General features: G+C 41.7%; 1 protein-coding gene across 3 annotated transcripts in view; it reads left to right on the top strand.

Moving 5' to 3' along the window:
* Nucleotides 1-23041, top strand: part of PAG1 (phosphoprotein membrane anchor with glycosphingolipid microdomains 1) — a 160804-nt gene that overhangs the window by 83722 nt on the left and 54041 nt on the right. For 2 of the 3 annotated variants that reach the window (XM_086336412.1, XM_086336414.1), the window contains one exon: nucleotides 10526-10623. The gene's annotated coding sequence lies outside the window, so the exon portion shown is untranslated. Of the gene's footprint in view, nucleotides 1-5653; nucleotides 5739-10525; nucleotides 10624-23041 lie in introns of all 3 variants that reach the window. The other variant, XM_086336413.1, reaches the window with a different exon arrangement.

A 23041-nucleotide genomic window follows, 5' to 3' on the forward strand; every position in this document is an offset into this window, starting at 1 on the left:
AGCCTGCCAGGCTGCTCTGTCCATGGGATTCTCCAGGCAGGAATACTGGAGTGGGTTGCCATTTTCTTCTCCAGGGGATCTTCCCGGCTCAGGGATGGAACCCGTGTCTCATGTCTTCTGCATTGGCAGATAGGTTCTTTGCCACTAGTACCACCTGAGAAGCCCGTATATATATAGAAACTTGGAAAACATTTTTTCATGTACTAGTTCTATTAATTTCCTAGAATCACCATAATAAAGTACCACAGACTGCATAGCTTCGTGTGCATGTGCTCAATTGCTCAATCATGTCTGACTCTTTTTGACCCCATGGGCTGTAGCCCACAATGCTCCTCTGTCCATGGAATTTTCCAGGCAAGAGTATTGGAGCTGGTTGCCATTCCCTTCTCCAGGGGATCTTCCCAACCAGATGGAACCTGATTCTCCTGCATCTCCTGCATTGGCAGGTGGATTCTTTACCACTGAGCCACCTGGGAAGCCTGGGTAGCTTAAACATCAGAAATGTATTCTAGATCTAGAAGTGTATCCTAGATCAGGGTGTCAGCAGGGCCATTTCCCTCCTGAAGGTACTAGAACAGGACCTGTTGCAGACCTCTCTCCAGCTCTTGGTACATCCTTGGATGGTGGCAACCTACCTCCAGGCTTCCCAGGGTGTTCTTCCTGTGTGCATCTCTCAAATTTCCCCTTTATAAGCACCAAGTCACACCCCTGCACACCCCTTTGAAACTCAGAGACTTTACAGACAACAATTTTTCAATAATGGGGTAAATAGCCAGAGCTCAAGTGTGACCTGTGCTCTGACCCCACAGAGCTGTTGCTTCAGGTCAACACAGACCTCACAGCCAGCTCTTCAGAACCTTAAGAAGAGAGGGAAGGGCCCTTTCTGTCTTGAATTACTCTGAGGCCAGGACTCCTAGCAGTAGGTATTTTTCTGTGAATTTTTGAACCTTGAATGTACACGTGGGCAAACCTCAGGTCTCTTTCCTCAGCTTCCTACGCAAGAAGAAGTCTTCTTACATTCCTGCCCCCCGCCCACCATACTCCTGCCCACCACCAAACACCTATACACCCATTTGCACAACTTCTTCCAGAAAAGATCGGTGATCAGCAACCCTCCACCTTCGCCACCCCTTGAGTGGTCCCAGGAGGAGATAAAACAGTGGTTATTCCTCATCAGGACATGTTCAGAGGCTGATCTTGGGCTCTGGGATAAACAACAGCAGTGGCCTGCTGGCTACCCAGTTAAGTATCCATCATTAGGCAGAACCTAGCCAAAGCTATAGGCTAAATATATAGCAGCCTAAGACTCAGTCCAAAAGACAGCTTCCCAGATACACAGAGTGGGAGGGAATGGAGTAATATTTAGTTTTTTTTTTTAGCAAAGAAATACCATTGAAAGGTAAATAAGGACATGAATGAATGAATGACCTTTTTGGTTGCCTGGGTTATTATTCCCTGTTTATTTACATTGGCTAGGATGTCTTTAAATATTTTTTAACTTCCCATTCATAAACTAACCTTTAGAGGAGTCAGTTTATTTTCTGTTTGCTGAAGCAAGATTTAAGTTCCGAAACTAAGCTGTTTAATGTTAGCATTTATGCTACCTTGCTTTTTGTTCAGATATTTGAAAGGCATGCAGCTTTCCTTAAATACATTAAATTTGCATAACAAAGTATTCTGATTTTTGCCACCAAGAAAGGATTTTTTTCACTGTTGAGTGCTTTGGTCATTTTTATTTTTTCTCTGTTAATATTGAAACTGCAAGAAATTCATGCCCAAGCCTTGCTCCCTTGGGATGCAGACTTACAGATAAGGCTTATAGTAAAAGGTGTCATTTTAAGCCTCTTTCCAAGTGACAATACTAACGAAAAAGAAGTTTTTGTTAATAATAATGTCATTTATTAATGTCTAATAAAATGTCATTTATTAATGACTCAATATATGTATTATTACTGTATCTATGCTTCCCTGGGTTCCTTATATTGTAGATAGTATAAGGATCTGTGTTGAAGGATTTTCATCTTCCGTTCCCTTGAATATAGTCTTCTTGGAAAGGGGATTATTTTCATCAAACCACCCACACCAGTGAAGGGGATTTTCAGAAGGAATTATTTTCCCAGTGTCATAATCTTTTTGATGCTTTAAAAAAATCCTTTTTTTTTTTTCCTTCATCTTACCTGCAGAGTGGTCTCTCTTTGACATCTCTGTGAACCACTCTTCCTTGACTTTTCCATTTTTTTTGTTCTCAGTAAGGAAAACAAAATCCCAGAAAACACTCTTTTCTTAATGGACTGTTGCTTTGCATACACTGGGGATTTCAGCTGTTAGATTGTGTGAAAATGAAGCAAGAGACATCAGATGGTGTGACGACTAGAAGTGTTAACATGGTAAATACCAGGAAGGTTGGAAGTGTGAGCTAAAGCAGAGGTGAGGGGGGCGGGTGGAAAAGATGAGACAGCTGGGAGAACCAGCAAGAAAAATGGCCAGAAAACATGAGGGAGCTCAACAAGAGAAGTGCAGCCCAAGGAAAATAAGAATGCAGGGGAAGGAAGCATCATAAGTTATGTTTTTCCAATATTCACAGTATGCATGCGTGCTAAGTTGTGTCTGACTCTTTTCGACCCCATGGACTGTAGCCCGCCAGGCTCCTCTGTCCATGGGATTCTCCAGGCAGGAACACTGGAGTGGGTTGCCATTTCCGTCTCCAGGCTTCACAGTATACCTTAGCCCATATAATTGCTGTACCATTGAGCATATGTAGTTTTGAGCACTATGTACACATACCATTGAGTACTATGTAGTTTTCTTGGAGCACTTCAGTGAAAGGCTCAATATTGAAATTTTAACAGAAGAATATGTCTTTGTTTTGAGGTTGATATCTATTATACTGACAGTTTTTTTAAACCCATTATAGAATTCAGCAGAATTAATAACAAATAGCACATATTTGTTTAGAGATATATTTGATTCTTTAACCAAAAGGGTATCACACTGCTAACATTTAATATTTGGACAAAGACAGGGTATGATGTATAATGAACTTGATTAATAACTGGTTTTGTAAGTCTGTCGAGAGGAAACAGCAAATTGCTCTCTTCCTGGAAAAGTTTCTGTTATTTGAACCTAGGGCTTCCCCAATGGCTCAGCGGTAAAGAGCCTGCCTGCAAAGCAGGAGACACAGGTTGGATGCCTGGGTCAGGAAGATCCCCTGGAGAAGGGAATGGCAACCCACTCCAGTATTCTTGCCTGGGAAACCCCATGGGCAAAGGAGCCTGGCAGGCTAGAGTCCATGGAGTTGCGAAGAATCAGATACGACTTAGCAGCTAAACAACAACAGCAATTTGAACCTAATCCTGTTCTAGGAAACATGAGGACTCACTTGGGTAAAACACTAGAAATAAGCATGGCCCAAAACTGGGTGAGATGGCTAATATAATAACAAATGAAGGAAACAGAATTGGAGAACATCTTGACATTGAACACAGTGACCTAAATCTAAGGCAGATATAGCACAGGGATGTCAAGAGCACCTCACTACCACTGCCACCAATTAACTTGCAAAAAGGCAGTAAAGAGAGATCTTTAGTCCCCTGGGGCGGGGGAGATGATACATGAAGAGGACCAAGTTGGGAGGACACCGAGAAGGTAGGAGGAGACATGCTGGGGGCTGAGTCTTTCAGTTTTTGACATTCTCTTATTCGAAGGCAATTCTCCAGATGAATTAGCACTGCACCCGTGAAGAGGAGCACAGGACTCTTACATGTGTCAGTCCAGATACTACACTTTTATTTAGAAAACCTGATCTGTCAAAGCTATGGTTTTTCTAGTAGTCTTGTACAAATGTGAAAGTTGGACCATAAAAGAGGCTGAGTGCCGAAGAATTGATGCTTTTAAATTGTTCTCCCTATAGCAGGAAATACTTCAGATGTTTAAACCTACCCACAGTGTGTAAGGCTTCCGCCCATCACGTTCTAAGTCTTGCCCACAGTCGTCTTGCTCAGTGCTGACTGAGTGTTGGTTGAATTTTGATCTCCCACACTAAGAATGGTATTGCCTCAATGCTGACCACTGGGATGACCTCACCGCTACATTCCAAGTAGCCTTCCTTACCATCCAGACGTAAGATCCGGTATCCCAGGCATGACTCCAGTTTCCCAGGAGACTCACTGCTGGATCTTCTAAGTTTAACTCTTTCTCTTCCCATCTGTCTCAGTGTCTGGAACTCATAATCTACTTTGGATACCATGATCTATCATGATCTTGCCAAGAATTGTGCCTCTTACCCTGCCTCCTTGCCCAGTGGCAAGATTCTGTAGCCATGACTGGACCTCAAGGACGGTAGCAGGCACCTTCCTGATTCTCCAGCTTGTTGCTCCTTGCTGTGAGAGCTCTGCTGTCCCTGTGATAGCTGGGTCCTGAGAATTCCCCTCCCACCATCCCTGAAACCCAGATGAGGATGATTTCCTAAATCAGATCGAGGTTACCTTGTCCATCAGATGTTGTGTTTGGTTCCTGAGTTGCGTTTTGCAGCTGGATTGGGCTCTCTGCCTACTCTGCTCTCGTGAGCAGGCCTGGCCAGGGTTCATCTCCTCTCTCTTTGCAGCCTTTGTTCTCTTTGGGTCATGCTAACGGGTGAAAGGGTTAGTCACTCAGTCAGGTCAGACTTTTTGCGATCCCATGGACTGTAACCAGCCAAGTTCCTCTGTCCATGGGATTCTCTGAGCAAGAGTACTAGAGTGGGTTGCCATGCCCTCCTCCAGGGGATCTTCCCTACCCAGGGATCAAATCTAGGTTCCCTGTATTGTCGGCAGACTCTTTACTGTCTGAGCCACCAAGGGAGTGAGTCATGCGAAAAATGAAAGTGTTAGTCACTCAGTCATGTCCGACCCTTTGTAACCCTATGGACTCATGTCTGACCCTTTGCGACCCTATGGACTGTAGCCCACCAGGCTCCTCTCTCCATGGAATTCTCTAGGCAAGCATCCTGGAGTGGGTAGCCATTCCCTTCTCCAGGGAGCGAACCAGGGAAATGAGTCACGCTAGATGATACTCAAAACTACACTCTTTGAAATGGAGAAGGGGACACTCAAAGGCAGGAGAACAGGGCTTTCTTTAAATATGTGTCTTTAAGTATTTTAGATGTTGCCCTGTAGAACAGTACTGGACTTGTCCTGCATAACCCTAGAGATTAGAACCAGGACTCAAACTAGTCTACAGCCACAAGCCTTCCTTACCCCTAGCTCAAACCTAACAGTGCTTCCCAGATACAGAAAGGGATTCCTTCTCAAAGCCTTTCTTTTGATTTATTTATTTTTTGGCTATGCTGTGTCTTCATTGCTGTGCGGGATTTTCTCTAGTTGCAGCAAGTGGAGGCTACTCTTCATTGCAGTGTGAGGGCTTCTCTTGTTAAGGAGCACGGGTTCTAGACTGTGTGGGCTCAATAGTTGGGGTGCAAGGGCTTAATCACTCCAGGGCATGTGGGATCTTCCCAGACTAGGGATCGAACCCATGTCTCCTGCATTAGCAGATGGATGATTCACTACTGAGCCACTAGGGAAGCCCCTAGACACCTTTCATTATGGGAGGGAATCCATGATAAGCTGGAATAGCATGTTGAGGTTTTGTTTATTGGTTTATTTCCATTTTGCTGCAGTTGTTTAATCACTAAGTCATGTCCAACTCTTTGGGACCCCACGGACTGTAGCCCGCCAGACTCCTTTGTCTACGGGATTTCCTAGGTAAGAATACTAGAGTGCGTTGCCATTTCCTTCACCAGGGGATCTTACTGACCCAGGGATCAAATCCACATTTCCTTAATTGGCAGGCAGATTCTTTACTGTTGAGACACCAGGGAAGCCCTTATTTCCACTAGAACATGGATAAGCTAGTGTTTACTTAGCTGGCATTTGCACATGTGCTATATTGCCATGGTAATACGTCGATCATGAGAGACCTACAGTCCTACTCCTTTTTCTGTCTTCAGGGACTGCAAGTGAGAGCAGCTTCATTACTGTAATATCCTGGAGTCTGCTCTGATTTTTAAAAACTCATTCAAACAGTGAATAAATATTGAGTGATTATTGTATCTTAGGCACCGTGATTCATTGCTTAGAGTATTTAACTGCTATTTTTAGCTGAGTATATTTTGACATTGCACTCACGAGCTAGAAGTTACAGACATTGGAGAAAGGGTTCAAGTATCAATTGAGGTTGGATTTATAGGTCACCTTTAAATTTCTTTTAAATTTGAGAATTATTCATTGAACTCCTTGAGTAAACGTCTCCTTATAAAGGAGCTCCTTGAATCTAATCTCATATTGACTAGATGTCTGGCCTGTCAAGCTTGAATTTGGAGTTGAGTTGCTCAGATCTGTACTACCAGATCCCAGTATTTATCTACCCAGATCGCAAGGTTTGCTAACGGTATCATCACTGCTGCCCTAGGAGGGGCCGTAGGACATAGTTTTCAAGAAGTGTTCCTCTCCCTAAACCTCCTTTCAGCAATGGCAACTGGGCCAGGCCATCTGTCAAGTGTTTAACCAATCCCTTGGGGGTCACAGTGGCCCAGAATCCAAATTCTATTTTAGCTCCTCTAAGAGGCTTTAGCTAGAATGAGCCTTCAGGTTAGTCACCAAAATTCAAGTCAGTCCTAATGACGTGGGTAAACCTGGAGCCTATTATACAGAGTGAACTAAGTCAAAGAGAGAAAGACAAGTATTGTGTATTAACGCATGCATATGTAATCTAGAAAGATGGTGCTGATGAACCTATTTTCCGGGCAGCAATGGAGATGCAGACCTAGAGTACAGACTTGTGGACACAGTGGGGAAAAGAGAGGGTGGGTCGAGCTGAGAAAAGAGTGTGGAAATGTATACATTTTGCCATATGTAAAATAGATAGCAAGTGGGAATTTGCCATGTGACACAGGGAGCTCAACCCAGTGCTCTGTGACAACCTAGAGGGGTGCGATGGGGTGGGGGATGAGAGGGGGTTCAGGAGGGAGGGAACATATGTATACCTGTGGCTGATTCATGTTGATGTATGGTAGAGGCCAACACAATATTGTAAAGCAATTATCCTCCAATTAAAAAAAAAAAGGGAAAAAAAAACCCAACATGAATTCCCAGAGTCCATTTGTTGGAGCCTCTTATGAATGACCTCATCCATGTTAAGACCCTGGTTAGAGTCCCCATGAGAACTATCTGTCAGAGAAGCTGGTGGAGAAGAAGTGCTGAGCTTGGCTTCTGCTGATTTAGTGTGTGTGGTGGTGGGGCGGGGTGGGAGGCAGTCATAGTTGAGTAGATACCTGGTTTCAGAAACCCTGAAATTCCATTTAGCAGAAAAAAGAAGTCAGCGTGGAAAAGATAGGATTTCTGTTTGACTAGATCAGTCATCGTTTGCAGTAATTAGCTGCTGTCCACACTCAGAGATAGTCACGGTCTGAGATGGGACCTGAAGGAAAACTTGGTCCACACAAAAGTATATTCAGGTTGTCTCAGTCAGACTGTGGTAGTTTTCAGTGGAGCTGGGTGATCCTGCTTTAGTGCAACAACTCCAGGGAGTCCAGCAAAAATTACACTTGGGTTTGCCCTGTGCTGTGTTCAGTCGCTTCAGTTGTGTCTGACTCTTTGCAGTCCCATGGACTGTAGCCCCTCAGGCTCCTCTGACCAAGGGATTTTTCAGGCAAGAATATTGGAACAGGGTGCCATTTCCTCCTCCAGGGGATCTTCCCGACCCTGGGATTGGACCTGCATTCTTGTATTGACAGGCGGATTTTTTACTACTGAGCCACCAGGGAAGCCCCATTTGGAGAAATGTCTACTCAAATCCTTTGCCTGTTTTTGGTTGGGTTGTTTGTCTTTTCATCATTGAATTATAAGAGTTCTTTGTATATTCTAGATAAAAGGTCCCCAATCTCTGGGCCACAGACCAGACCTTCGCAGGTTAGGAAGCAGGCCACACAGCAGGAGGTGATCGACGGGAACAATGAAGTGTCATCTTTCTCACCATCGCTCACTCACGTTACTGGTTGAACCATCCCCCTCCCGAATCTGTGGAAATACTGTCTTTCATAAAACCTGTCCATGGTGCCAAAAAGAGGTTGGGGACCGCTGCTTTATCAGATATGATTTGCACATATATTTTTTCATTCTTTGGGTCGTCTTTTCACTTTCTTGATCGTATCCTTTAAAACATAAAAAATGTTTTTGATTTAGATGAAGCTTAAATTATCTATTTTTCTTTAATTATTGTGCTTTTGGTATTACATCTAAAATACCAGTGCCAAATCTGAGCTCGTAAAGACTTACCCTTATGTCTTCTTCTAAGAGTTTTATAGTTTTAGCTGTTAAATTTAGGCATTTGATCCATTTTGAGTTAACTTTTCTATGCAGTCTGAGTTGAGGATCCAACTTCATTCTTTGGCATGGAGCTATCCAGTTGCCCCAAAATCTTTTATTGGAAAGACTGTTCTTTCCGTATTGAATAGTCTTGGCATCTTTGACAAAAATGAATTGGCCATAGATATGCGGGTTTATTCCTGGATGCTGAATTCTGTTCCATTGATCTAGATGTCTATCCTGTGCCAGTACCACACTGTCTTGATTACCTTGTTTCCTGGAATGTTTCTAACTGGTGAAATGCATGTTCTGAAAATGCAAAATTATGTACCACTTTTATGTTATTAAATTAGCGGTCAAATAATGTGTTCAGTTTTAAAATCAGACTCCTTACTCCTGTCTCGGAGAAGGCAATGGCACCCTACTCCAGTACGCTTGCCTGGAAAATCCCATGGACGGAGGAGCCTGGTAGGCTGCAGTCCATGGGGTCGAGAAAGAGTCGGACACGACTGAGCGACTTCACTTTCACTTTTCACTTTCATGCATTGGAGAAGGAAATGGCAACCCATTCCAGTGTTCTTGCCTGGAGAATCCAAGGACGGGGGAGCCTGGTGGGCTGCCATCTATGGGGTCGCACAGAGTCGGACACAACTGAAGCAACTTAGCAGCAGTAGCAGCAGCAACTCCTGTCTAGTAATACAGATAGCATACGCAAGCCAGTTAACTCCCGTACATATTAGTAAGATTTGGCTTTTTAAGAAGCATGTTTGTTCTTTTCATTTTATTTTTTTAATGTAGCAGTTTGCTTTAGATAGTAAATTTTGCTCATATCACTAATGAACTCAAGAGAGTTCTCTGGGATTGACAGTGGCAACATGGGAGAGTGGAGAGGTTTGCAGTTGGAATCTGTATCTAAATATATCTGTATGGCAGGAGCTCAGGAGGAGGGTTTGATTTGAAATCTAATGAAAGATTGAAAGATGGCTCTTTTCTGTCAAGCCCTTCACCCAGTGAAGCCCTGCTCTCTCTATTTGCTTGATTGACAGTGGAAAGACCTGGAGTTGAGTTGGAGAACAACAGCCCTTGACTGTGTGACTTATTCTAATCTTTTTAGACTTTCTTTCTTTTTTTTTTTTTTTTAAGGAAAAAAATAATGTAGCTAAATGCAGCAGCAAGGAAAAGTCAGCCGCTTTCTTACTTGGTAACTATCAGGGAAACAATAGATGTACCTAAAGATAGTATAAATAATCTGCTGATTCTGCTGTGGAAAATAGAAAGTCTCAGTCTAAGCGATTATGTGTGGTTCTAATAAAAGAACATCACTGGACGCAGATCTAGAAGGCTCATGTTGTATTCAGTTTTTTAGATTTTAAATCAGGAATTATACCTTAGTCTGTTAAATAATCAAGCCATTCTGAATCTTAGTCAACTTCTAGGATATTCTCCTTGGAGATTCATTTATTCATTCATTTCATCCTTCTCCCATCATCCCTCTCTTACTACTTTTATCATGGTGTCTTATGTAAAAATAGAGGTTCAGTGCAGGAGATGTTTATTAGACAATGGGAAGAGAATTGGAGAGGAAAGTGGGGTGGAGGAGAGGCAGGGCACTGGCCATAGAGCAGAGCCATGGATGTGAGATGAACTGAAGTCATCCCTGCAGTCTCCTCCATTCCTGCACATCTTCCCCATTTTCACAGTGGATCAGATGAAGGAACACTCGGGACTAGATCTGCATGTCATTCGGCCTGCCCTGTTCATGCTGCACCAAAGATTCTGCTTTTAATAAGACATTTTCACAATTAATCACAGCTTACCTTACCTCAAAGCATATATACTCTCTTCAAATAAATCACCTGTTTTATCTCAAGTTCAGACAACAGTTATTTGAATTTTAATATCACTCCAATAACACATAGATGGCTTTGTTGTAAAATGGGGACACATCAGGAAAGAGCGAGGAAATTGGTGTGTATTTGATTACACGTTGACTTGGCTGCTGTTTTGAGGCCTTTTTTTATTCATTCACTACTGTGTGTAGTTTTGCCTCTTCTTTGTAGTTTGCTTTGTTCAAGAAGGAATATAAAGCTCTATGTTTGGATTTTTACAGTGAACTAGACCAGTATCTGTCACAGTCTTTATCCATCTTTTTCTTTTTCCCTAACTTTCTTTCTCTTTGGTTATAGGCCAAGACAGAAGAGAGAACATTCAACACCACAACATTTCAAAGGGAATAGATTTTGCCAGCATTTTGAATACTTATTTGGACAGACATTTCTCCAAGGTAAATATTACCATTGTACCAGTGACGGGGGCACATCATTAGAATTTGCAGATTGCAGTGGGAGTGCACAAAGGCTTAATTGTTTCGTCTAGTACAAACCTAGAGTGATAGGAGAGAGAGAAGGAGAGGGGGCCAGAGGAAAGAAAGCCGTGCTACTGGGATCTCCTGCAGTCTCTTCTGAATGTGTTACCAGGAGAATGCCAGCAGAGTCTGGGAGCCCATTGAGCTGGACTCAGAATGTGTGGGAGAAAGGGGAGAAAGGGGAAGCTGTATTTTTTTTTCTTCTTTTCAGTGTCTCTCAGATATTCATGAAAGCAGAAGGCAGTGTGGTCTGATTGTAAAAATAGCATTTCTTCTTTTAAGAGGAAAGAGTTGGTTAATTCCTTTTAGGGGTTAAAATAAGATTTATGCTGTTTCACATCATGGGCGGGGGGAAACCTGAATCATGGTATTTTTAGCCAACTAAGACTTATGAATATGGAAGATTTTAAAGAAATCCATGTTCTTCTTTTATAAAGATACCTACTAAGTAAATCGTTGGCTGCTGATAAATGCCTCGTGAATGAATTTTCTTGTTGGGAAGATTATATTCTTAATGCCTCTTTTGGGGGAGGGGAAGGGGTATTTGTGTGTATGTGTGTGTGTATGTGAGAGAGAGAAATAGAGAGAGTGAATATGAGACAGACACACTAAAGAGAAATCTGTCAGCATCATACAGTATATTTCAGGGAAGTAACTCTAGGCATTTTCTTTGTGAATCATGAGCTTAGTGGGAATAAAAATGTTCACAGAGGTAGCTGAATTTCCTAGTGAGCTCCAGCATTCATGAATTAGCTGCCAATATTTTAACACAAATTGCTGTGTCATTTCTCTGAAGTTCCCCTGTTGCTCTGAGTCTGTAGCTAAAAGCTGTTTTGGCCAAGGCCTGAGATTATAGCTGATGAACTGCCTCCTTCCTTCGAGAAAGATGTTCATGGGCACACACACACAGAAATGCAAAAATCTATGATCCAATTTAAAAGAAAATAAACTTGTCAACTTTCTCTGTTTAGCAGTTGATAGAGAGTTGACATTACTTCGTCCCGAGCCGGCTAGAATGCCGTTCCAGATTGACAGGGCGAGAAGAATGCCTTCCTCTCCAGTCCTTATTCTGCCTGTTTTCTTCTGAAGGGGCTGGATCGAGGAAGTGGAGGCTGTACATTAGAAGAGAATTGTGTGATACTATTCATTCTCTGATCTGACAGAGAAGACATTGTTTATTCACTGTAATAGGGTTGCCAGGAATCTGTGCTGTGCATACAGAATGCAACAGCACAGAGCAGTGGGAAATCTCAAAATCCTGAGCAGTATATCAGCTTAGAGGTTTTTAAAATATATATATATATAAATTCTAATAGCCTCCATGACTGTAGATGCAAGTCATAACGTGGGAAGATAGTTTTCCTCGAAGTGACTTCTTCACATTGCGTTTTGCATGTCTCACATGGAAGAAGTCATTAAGATAGCAGCCTGCCTTTCTAGATACTGTAGTAACAGAAATTAAAATCATGAAAGGTGAGAATTACCTTCTAAACACACTAGACCTGCTTTGAGATTGCTCCCTGCATATTAGCATTCAGATGTCGGAATCAGTGGAAAATAACCCATGCGTGTCATGGGATGACTCACAGAAACAAGTAGGGGCTGCCTGAGATACAAGGAAAAAAGACAAACTCAAAGATGTGCCTTGAGGTAAGACGTGCCCTGCCAGAGACAGTGCAAGAAGACGCCATGCTCAGAATGCTCCAGAACTTTAAAGGCAACAACAACTATAAAGGCCAAGGTTCAAAGCAGTGCGCAAACGCTGCATTGGAAACCGAGCTGGCGGAAATGTAAACCCAGACCAAGGCTTGGGGTTTGTGCTTCTTAAAGGCTCTGTGTTCACCCCACTCCCCACTACCCTGAGCACAGCCCCAGGTGTGTGGGGACTCAGGGTGTGTATGTGTGTGCATGTGTGTTTCTTACCAGAACAGAAAAAGGTGTTGCCAGGCTGCAGGCTGTATGTTCACAAACACAGCACGAGAGCTGGTCCAGGGTGGGCCTGAGAGCAGGTGTGCGCGGCCACCCCCAGCCGTATTCATGGCCCGTGTTCTTATTTCAGAGAGAGATTTGTCATATTCCCCAGTCTCAGCTGGTATCTGTAAGAAGAACTCCCCGCATCTTTTTAGATAAGAACTGTGTGTGTATGTGTGTGTGTGTGCATGCTCAGTTGTGTCTGACTCTTTGAGACCCCATGGACTGTAGCCCACCAGGCTCCTCTGTCCATGGGATTTTCAAAGCAAGAAATACTGGAATGGGTTGCCATTTCCTTCATGATATAAACTATGCTATTTCTAAAATTATGGTTATGATGACATCAGTATACAATCAGCTATTAGATGACTGTCATCTAATGACTATTAAATGACATACCCATCTCGGCTTTTTATGCAATTTATATAAGGATTAGTCTTACACACCTCATGGAGTTCTTTTACTCTACCACTTGGGACATCATTCATGTACATTATCTGCTTTGGTTTTCTTCTAAAGAAATATATATCCCCTTAAAACATATTTGACAATCTTTATAAAGTTGAATTTATTAACCATTTAAAAATATGTAAAATATATTTATATGATGCTGTTTTCAAGGAAATGACAGAGACATCAAGAAAAATCAATCAAGGTGTTACTAAACTATTTCCCTCCATTCGTCAAGGGTACTTTTATTTTGTCTGTTTTAAAAGTAGTTTTTATTTTATCATTATCTGTTTGTTTATTTTTTGGTTGCCCCGGTCTTCGTGGCTGCTCTCAGGCTTTCTCTAGTTGCGCAAGTGGGGACTACTCTCTGTTGTGCTGTGCAGGCTTCTCATTGAGGTGACTTCTCTTATCGTAGAGCACAGGTCAGTAGTGAGCTGTGAACACGGGCTCGGCTGTCCCAGGTCATGTGGGATCTTCCCAGACCAGGGATCAAACCCATGTGTCCTGCGTTGGCAGGTGGATTCCTATCCAGTGGACCCCCCGGGAAGTCCTGTTTTATTATTTTTAACAACTGAGTTAAGGACTCTGAAGGGAAGTAAGACAGAGATAGGGCTATTTCCTACTACTCCCACAGGGGCTCCTGGGAGGTGCTGCTAACTGGAGGGCTGGGCAGGCCCTGAAAGATGCAAAAGATGCAGTTTGCAGGGCAGTTGCTGCCTCACCTGTGATTCTGGCAGCCCTGCCTCTCGTTCTGCCTCCTTGTTCCTTTTCTGCTGGAATCCCTGGGAACGGTACATGAGGCCTGATCATAAGCGTGTGTGAGTGACAGCCAAGCTTCCATCACAGGTGCCCCCAGCACCAGGAAGTCAGTGTCTGCACCTCCAGAAGAGCACCACCCGGCCTAGGCTCGTCTGTATCCTTGTAGGGAATCAGGCCTGGCGTCTCACAGCGAGGCACACAGGAATCTCGTTCTCACCAATGTTGTGTGTCATCTTTGTCTGTTACAAAAGGAGACATATACCAATAGAAGGAAGTTGAAGTAAACACTTAAAGATTCTATTTAACAAGCACTATATTGTATGTACAGTGAGGCAGGTGCGGGTCTTATAGCTCTTTGCAAATATTAAATCATTTAATCTGCCCGACTCCTCTACTACTACTATTAGGATGATTCCCGTGTTACTGAAGAGGAAACTGAAGCTCAGAGAGGGTGGGTAACTTCAAGGTCCCACAGGCAGTGAGGGCCGGCAGCACTGGTGGGAGGACCACCTGCAGGAGTCTAGGCCTTAGGGCTCCGTGCTCGCCACCCCAGGTGGCTTCTGTGTCACAGCAGAGCTTGCTGTGGCAGGGATTGTCGGGGACTGTGACAGGGACTGTCACATCCCTTTGGGGCCTCTGAACACACGTGCCAGCCAGCAGAACTACACACAGCGTGTGTGACGTTGCTGGTTTGGGAACTGTCCACCCTTTGTCTCTTGGTGTTTATGTTGGGGGAAGAATTTGTAAGCTCTGTCCTTGCAGAATTCAAAGCAGGTGTGATTAATGCTTCACAGTAAACCCAGGCTTCCAGGCCCTGTGTCATGAGGTTGTCAGATGAGCTGTCCTGCACAGCATCACCCAGCAGCACTGGGAGAAAGACCAGACGTGGTTGCTGTCCTTCTTCCTCTGCACTTCTTCACTGGGTGGATCCTGTACCTTGACAGATGGTGGCTTTTATACATCTCATGGGTGGCTGATTAGTGAGATGAGAAGCATAGAGGCACTGATGTGACATTATAAGCCGTAGTCATCTGGTCAAAACTCTTACATGCTTCTCACAGTGTTGGACACGTTTTATTTTCAACTGGGTAATAGTTACATGGGTGTTTGTTGAATTCTGGTGGTGGTGGTGTTTTAGTCACTAAGTCGTATCTGACTCTTTTGTGACCCCATGGACTGTAGCCCACCAGTCTCCTCTGTCCATGGGGTTTCCCAGGCAAGAATACTGGAGTGGGTTGCCGTTTCCTTCTCAGGGGATCTTCCCAACCCAGGGATCGAACCTGCATTTCCTGCATTGCAGGTGGATTCTTTACCCACTGAGCCACCTGGGAAGCCCATCTGTTGAATTACACTTCTTGTGAATCTTAAATATCTTAATGTATTTGGGTAAGTTTTATGTTAGCCTATTAGGATATCTGTCCGATACAAAGTTCAATGTTAAAAAAAGAAAAAGTAATGACAATCACATACAATTTGGCTTTTTATTTATTAGAAACAAACATTATTCATATCCTTGTATATATCCTCACACTCCTCTGGATAAACTGACTACACAGACAAGTCAAAATATGTATTAATTGCAGAGAGATGCTTACAAACTGCCACCTAAGACATTTTGTCTTATCTCGTTTTATAAGTAAATACAAAAATTATCATAGCTTGATTGTGTTTGTTCAAAGTGTAAGATACCCAGATATATGTTAATGAAAACAATTATTTTCAAGTTTGATATAAGAATATATTATAGCTTTAAACTCATATATTTTGTTGCAAATCAGTTATATACCAGTGTGCTTTTTCAAATATTTGTCTTCAAGTCATGTATTTCATTAGATACTGAATGTGAAGTTAATTAAATAGCACATCACTTATTAAATAGGAAAAATCAAAATAGGATTTTTAAAGTTTGTATTTAAATGAATATGACATATAGTCTTGAATAATAACTTACCTAAAATTGAGTAATTTTATTTAAGTCACTTCTTTCTTGTGTACCATAAAATGTTTAAATAATTAAGATACCTCCTGGAGAACTTTGCTAAAATGTCACTGGACAAGTCAAAACAGGTGAAAAAGCCTTTAATAAAGCCAGGAAAAGAGGTTGCAATAATTAGTTGTATTCAGTTTAAAAGGAATCTAGCCATCCTCCAGTAAATGACTGGTAATTGGATAATATGAGGTCTAGTGAGATGCAGAAGGAAGATTAAAGTCCAGTGATACAGTCAGTTGATTAGAAGAAAGTGTGAATCCACTCTTGGCCTGCCTTACTCCACCCACATCAAATGAGCATCTCCTGTAGTTTCTTGTCCCAGCTCTCAGTAAAAATCAGCAGTTACCTCTTCAACCTAACCTCAAGTGTGCTACACAAATCCCTATACTATTTATGTTCTCTTTTCTTATTGTAAAATATACAGAGAGACATACACTGTCTTGAAATACCCATCATAAATCAGTGGCACTTCCCTGTTTTATTATTTTCTTTACAACTAAGGATGCTTTCTTCCCAAGAGTCCTATTTTTCTTAATCAAGTAAAATTTCTTAGAGTTTAATTTCCTTGTATTCTTGGACATCGGGGCTTCATTTGTCCCATCTCTTTGGTGAACTTATTAGTTTTCATGTTATGACTTCATTATTAACTTATTTTATTACAGTTAATACATTTTACATCTATTATATCCAAATGAAGCTAACGAATTTCAATATGATTTAAGTCAGCATTATTATTTTCTAATAATATTCATGTTACTTGGCTATTCTAGTTTTTAATTTAAAAATCCAGTTCTCATGGGAGTAACTACTCTTTAATAAAACCTCTTAAAATTCTGAAGATTTCAATAGATATGATCTAAGGAAAAAGAAATACACATAAATGAAATATCTTTGTCTTTTTATCAATGTATGCTACACCGTTTCTCTGTGAATTGTAACTAGCTTTCATTTTCAAACTTTGGAAAGATGAGTCATTTGTAGTAGGAAGTGGATGCTAAAGATCTATGTTTGGCAACTCGAAGAACATTTTTAGCATTTGGATTTCCCTATTTATAGTACAGCGTCAGGCAGAGTGAATGTTTGGCATTTCTATAAGGGATGCAAACTTTTTAACATGCTCTGTTGTGATCTAACAATTCATTTCAGAGTAAGATGAATCAGTCTTGTTTGGAAAACGTTTTATACAAATATTGGCAAGAAGATTGTGACTGCGTTTCTATGGATTTTACAAATGCAGAGTTCCCTAAAGTATAGTATATTTCACAATATTCCTTTCTTCTGCATTACTATAATTCTATATGAACTTTTATTACTCTGAACTCTCACACTCCCCTGCCCCATTCCTTACTTTTTAGACTGTTAATCCATTTTGAAGTCAGAGATCATGTTTCTCGGTCCCTCCAAGTGTCAAAAATTTTTTAACCTAAACTCCCTCTTAACTGCAGTATTTTTCTCATAGTTAAAACTCCAGATAACTTCTTTAACGTATGCCCTTTTCTTTTAGATTAAGGCATTTGAGAACAGTAATTTGTAGGATTTTGCCCTTAATTGGCTAAATAGGAGAGAGATTCTATCCCCCACACACATGTCCCAACACACAGTTGAACTAATGAAAAATAGAAGAAACTAAATGTAATGTGTGATCCTGGATTGGATCCTGTTCAGTTCAGTCACGCAGTCGTGTCCAGCTGTTTGTGACCCCATGGACTGCAGCACGCCAGGCCTCCCTGTCCATCACCAACTCCCAGAGTTTACTCAACTCATGTCCATTGATTCGGTGATGTCATCCAACCATCTCATCCTCTGTCGTCCCCTTCTCCTCCTGTCTTCAATTTTTCCCAGCGTCAGGGTCTTTTCTAGTGAGTCAGTTCTTCGCATCAGGTGGCCAAAGTATTGGAGTTTCAGCTTCAGCATCAGTCCTTCCAATGAATATTCAGGACTGATTGCCTTTAGGATGGACTGGTTGGATCTCCTTGCAGTCCAAGACACTCTCAAGAGTCTTCTCCAACACCACAGTTCAAAAGCATCAATTCTTCAGCGCTCAGCTTTCTTTATAGTCCAACTCTCACATCCATACATGACTACTGGAAAAACCATAGCCTTGACTAGATGGATCTTTGTTGGTAAAGTAATGTCTCTGCTTTTTAATATGCTGTCTAGGTTGGTCATAACTTTCCTTCCAAGGAGTAAGTGTCTTTTAATTTCATCGCTGCAGTCACTATCTGCAGTGATTTTGGAGCCCCCAAAATAAAGTCTGTCACCGTTTCCACTGTTTCTCCATCTATTTGCCATGAAGTGATGGGACCAGATGCCATGATCTTTGTTTTCTGAATGTTGAGCTTTAAGCCACATTTTCACCCTCCTCTTTCACTTTAATCAAGAGGCTTTTTAGTTCCTCTTCACTTTCTGCCATAAGGGTGGTGTCATCTGCATATCTGAGGTTACTGATATTTCTCCTGGCAGTCTTGATTCCAGCTTGTGCTTCATCCAGTGCAGCGTTTCTCATGATGTACTCTGCATATAAGTTAAATAAGCAGGGTGACAACATACAGCCTTGACGAACTCCTTTCCCTATTTGGAACCAGTGTTGTTCCATGTCTAGTTCTAACAGTTGCTTCCTGACCTCCATACAGATTTCTCAAGAGGCAGGTCAGGTGTCTGGTATTCCCATCTCTTGAAGAATTTTCAAAAGTTTTTTTTTTTTCCCAGGAATTTTCAAGAGTTTGTGGTGATCCACATAGTCAAAGGCTTTGGCATAGTCAATAAAGCAGAAATAGATGTTTTTCTGGAGCTGTCTTGCTTTTTCGATAATCCATTGGATCCTGAAACAAACCCAAAAAAGAGACATTAGGTAAAAAACTAAGGAAATCTGAACTAAGTATTGTTGTTTAGCTAAGTCACGTCTGACTATTTTGTGACCCCATGGACTGTAGCCTGCCAGACTCCTCTGCCCATGGGATTTCTCAGGCAAGAATATTGAAGTGGGTTGCCATTTCCTTCTCCAGCGGATCTTTCCGAGAATTAAATATGGACTTCAGTTAATAATAGTGTACCAACATTGGTTTATTAATTATAACACATGTACCATGTTAATGTAAGAATTTAATAATAGAATAGAAAGAGTACAGTAACTATATTTATACCTAATGTAGTAAATGGCTAGAGTTGGCCCCAGCCTTTTTGTCATAAGAGGAAATGGGATAGAAAGTGATAACTAATTCTCCTTTTGCCAAGGTCCTCTAGCAACACAGCCACCTGTTAACAGAGGTCAGTCCCAGGCAGCCACAGTGACCATGGGCTGTTATCTTCCCTGTGCCTGTCTCCAGAGACATGAGAGGTTGGTAGCTCAGACTTCCTGGGCTTGAGTTCCAGTCATTGGGTACTGGGGGCTTTGCTTGACTTGTTAAACTCTCTGGACCTCGTTTTCCATTTCTGTGAAATCAGAGTCAAGCCAGATTTTTCTCTCCTGAAAACCATGGCTTAGAAAAATTCTGACTCTCTGAATATGTGCTGGAGGTTTATTTGTAATTACAACTATGGAATTTATTGAGGATAAAATTTTGGTACGGAAGCAGTTTGCACGCATTGTATAGTTTATGGCATAAGTTATTATTTATCTATCATTTTCTAGCACTTTTGTGCCCTGCACCCCACCCTCAAAAAAGTCCTTAAAAATAATGCTGTTGCCATGTGAGAGCCACTTACACATTAAGAAGAAAAGACCACAGTTTTTTGAAATACCACATTGAATCTGAACTCAAAATCATATTAAACATTAAATTAGACCTTAATTTGTGATAAATTGTTATTCATATAAGGTGCATTTTCAAACAAAGATTTTAGGTTAATGTGCTTGCTTCCCAGCTGGCACTAGTGGTAAAGAATCTGCCTGCCAATGCAGGAGACACAGGAGATGGGGGTTTAATCCCTTGGGTCAGGAAGATCTCCTGGAGGAGGAGATGGCAAGCCACTCCAGTATTCTTGCCTGGAGAATCCCATGGACAGAGGAGGCTGGCGGGCTGCAGTCCCTGGGGTTGAAAAGAGTCGGACATGACTGAGCTACTGAGCAGGCATGCATGCTTCAAAGTAATTTAGTTTGAATTTTTTATTTAATATAATTTATAGTGTTATGCGGTGCTTTAATTTAGGGCAATAAAATTTTGAATACCCGATTATGCTTAAGGCCTTGGAGACATTTAAGACCATGCCACGTGTTCATATTATGCTTGTTGAGTTCATCATCAGGAAGTTACTCATCCAATAATTGTTCCTTAATTCCTTTTGAGTCAGTCATTGTCCATTATAAGAAATTATTATTTTCCAGCTATGGGTCTCAGTGCTGTGTTTTGATTAGAGGCATATAGAAAAGAAAGTTTACTTAGGTCTTCTTTGAAAGTTAAATCCAGAGACTTCCCTAGTGGTCTCGTGGTTAAGAATCTGCCTGCCAATGCGGGGGACACTGGTTCAATCCCTGCTCCAGAAAGATTCCACATGCCATGGGGCAGCTGAACCCATGCACCACAGCTTCTGAGTCCTCGTGCTCTAGAGACCATGCTGCACAGCAGGAGAAGCCACTGCACTGAGAAGCCCGAGCGCTGCAACTGAAGGTTAGCCCCCACTCACTGCGACTACAAAAAGCCTGTGTGCAGCAACAAAGACCCAGTGCAGCCATAAATAAAGAAACAAAAATTCAGATGGGGGATACATGTATACCTGTGGCCGATTCATGTTGATGTATGGCAAAAATCATCACAATGTTGTAATTATAAATAAATTATTTTTTTAAAAATCCAATAATAATCACTTGACCAGTAGAAGCACTCTGGGGAGGGATTGAATAGTGGTTCTCAACTTTGACTAATTCAATAAAGTCAATCCAGGACCTTTTTTAAAAGTCCCTGTGTGCAGAATATACCCCAAACTAATTAAACCTATTGTCTGTCTAGAGGCATTTTTAAAAATTTCCCAGGTGTTTCTACTGTGCAACCAAAGTGAAGAACCATTAGCCTTAAGACAGTGGGAATGCCTCTTGTGATGGTCTTTCTATCGCATAATTCTCCTACTCTTTGAAACTGGGTGACTTGAGTAGCTCTGATCATTTTAAAAGCGTCTACTTTCGAAGAGAAAGAAGCTTGCCAATATTCAGGGGGGAAAAGAATGTCCCTTGCCCTAGATCTCCACCTCACAAACACCAGGAGAGTTTGTCCTGATTTTGAAAGGGTTCAGGAGAAAAATCTCCTGCGTGCCTCAGTGCCACAGTGCTTGCTCTGGCTTTTGTTTTGTTTGGCATTTCAGTTCACATACAGGATCAATGAGAACTAACATTTATTGAGCGCCCCTGGTAAGTATCAGGCCCTGTGAATATGGCTCTGTCTCACAACCAGGGAAGGTAGGAGTTAAAAATAGACTTCTGTTTTGTTTGAAAAATCTTATCTCAGTGTAATTGAATATTTAATCATTTATTCGTTGATTGAACTTTTATCAAATACGTGTGCTATTCTAAAAATAAGGTTAAAAATGCTAGAAAAGTACAAAGGGATCTGTATCTATCATCTTTTTTCTTCATAACAAATTTAGTGGCTTAATATGACCCGATTATTTAGCTTTTGATTCTGCAACTGGCAATTTAGGCTGGATTCAGCTGAGCAGTTCCTCTGGTCTCAGCTGGCCACCACATACAGCAGTGTTCACTGTGGTTTGGCTTTGCTGATCTTTGCTGGGTCCTCACATGTCTAGTGGCCTCAGTGGGACAACCTAGCTGATGGACTGCTGGTCAGTATGGTTTCTCACCCTTCAGCAGGGCTAGTCTAGTCTTGTTCACATGATGCAGTTAGGGTCACCTATAAAATGAATGCATGTAAGCAAGGCCTCTTAGGCTTCATCTCAAAACTGAAACCATATCATGCATGGCTGCCACATTTATTGCCCAAAGTTAGTCACAAGTCCAGTCTAGATTCAAGGGGTAGGGAAGTAGATTTTATCTCCTTTATATGATATGAAAAGTCATATTACAAAGGGTGAGGATAAAGGAAGGAGTGAGTAATGGTGGTTATTTTTGCAATCAACCACAGGTGGGAAACTCTAATTCTGTCTTGGACACAAGGAAGGTTTCTGAGAGGTGGTTGCATTTGATCTGGTTTAAAAGGTGAAAAATAAATTTAAAATATATTTGAGATGAAAGCACTAGAATGGACAAAAGTATCAAAGTATCACATTGCAGTTTGCTTAGTGAAAAACAAAATGGAGATTTTAAGTTTCTTAAATGTAGGAAATATATCTAGCCCAACACAGAGCCTGTAGGAGGCACTTAAGGTAGGCGTTTTCATTTGTATCAAAAGAGTCAGCGCAATGGAACTGAGAGTGTAGGCCCATGAGACAGATGTAATACTTGATAGCTTTCCCACTTTACTGGTTAAGTGACCTTGCACAAGTTACTAACCTTTCTGTACCTCTCTTTAGTACAATGATGAGAATAATGCCTGTTTTATCAGTTCGCTTTGCTGCATAACAAAGCACTCCCAGTTTAACAGCTTAAAACAACCACCATTTACTTAGCTCCTGAACTGTCTGGGTTTATGTTTGGCATGACTCAGTTCTTTTGGTTTCAGTTGGGTTCACATATGTGTCTATAGTCAGCTTCCAATCTCAGCTTCTGGCAATTGACTGACTACAGAGGGACAGTGAGGCTGACTACAGAGGGACAGTGAGGCCACATGTGTCTCATTCAACAGCCTGGTCTGGACTTATTCACAGGGAGCATCAGCAAAGTTCCAAGAGTGAGAGCCGAAACATGCAAAGCTATAGTCTTGGTTCAGAACTGGTACTCTGTTGCTTGCACTGCATTCCATGAGACAAAGGCCAGCCCAAACCTAACCCAAAGGCTTGCCAGAAATTAAGGGTTTAGAAATATACATTTTCATCACTGGAAGGAGCTACAAAGTCACAGTGCAAGGAGTGAAGATACTGGGAGGGGTAGACTTGTGGCCACTAATACAATCTTCTACACCTACCTGTAGCTCACAACAATCCTATGAAGAGTAAGTGAAATGTAACAATCTTTCTAGGTAAATAATTGTTGTCCAACTCTTGTGAACCCGTGGACTGTAGCACTCCAGGCTCCCCTGTCCTTCACTAACTCACAGAGTTTGCTCAGATTCATGTCCACTG

The sequence above is a fragment of the Bos grunniens genome, chromosome 14, assembly GCF_055505025.1.
Source record: "Bos grunniens cultivar Pamir isolate PY7600 chromosome 14, Bosgru_T2T1.0, whole genome shotgun sequence".
NCBI lineage: Eukaryota > Metazoa > Chordata > Mammalia > Artiodactyla > Bovidae > Bos > Bos grunniens.